Below are 881 nucleotides of genomic sequence, written 5' to 3'. Positions count from 1 at the left end.
TACCGACTCCGTCGATGGTGTCTGGCACCACCGCCAAATGAGCCATCTTGCTCAACCGCTCGACGAATACCACGACACTCGTGTTGCCCGCCGAATCTTTCGGCAGGCCTAACTCATGGACTGCCAGCACCCAGTAGATACCGGTAAGATGACCAGCGGCGCAGCCGCATTTGGAGAGGGCTTTTTTACCCGTTGACACGTCTCACACGTGCGCACATAGGTGCTCGTCCATTTGTTCAGCTTGGGTCACCAATAGTGGCGACTCACAGAGTTGTATGTTTTCTCACGGCCGAGATGACCACTGAGTGGCGTGTCGTGAGCCTTATAGAGGATGTGGTATTTCAAATCCTCATCATGAGGAACCACAATTCGTGATGTATCCGTTGAACCGGTGCTATAATATAGCAAGCCGCTATTCAACGAATATCGGTGCAATGTGCACGCAATCTTGATGAAAATGTCTTGCCCGAATTTCGAAATTCCTTGCTCCCTAGAGCCCGTTGCAAAGCTACACACATCCCATCACCCGCATACGCGGCGCGGATCAAATCCGTCATAGACGCCGTTACAGTTGTAACATGAGCAAGCTCACAGTCTGGTCTGCGTGACAACGCATAAGTTAAATCATTCTGCTTTCCCACCTTATACTTCACCTCGAAGTTGTATTCCGCAAAGTAGGATAGCCATCTAGCCATCCTCTGCGAGAGGTGGGGCGACTGAGTCGCAGTGCTTAGTGACGCATGATCTGTATAAATCACAAACGGCTTGGAGCCGAGCAGGTGGACCCTAAAGTTGACAAGTGCATCTTCATCTCAAGTAGCTCCTTGTCATGAACTGGGTAGTTTTTCTCTGCAGCTTTGAGCTGTCGTGATTCGAACGCA

This window comes from Plasmopara halstedii, assembly GCF_900000015.1.
Source record: "Plasmopara halstedii genome assembly, contig: Scaffold_525, whole genome shotgun sequence".
Classification (NCBI taxonomy): domain Eukaryota; phylum Oomycota; class Peronosporomycetes; order Peronosporales; family Peronosporaceae; genus Plasmopara; species Plasmopara halstedii.
The sequence above is the reverse complement of the archived record's forward strand: the minus strand, read 5'-3'. Positions refer to the sequence as shown.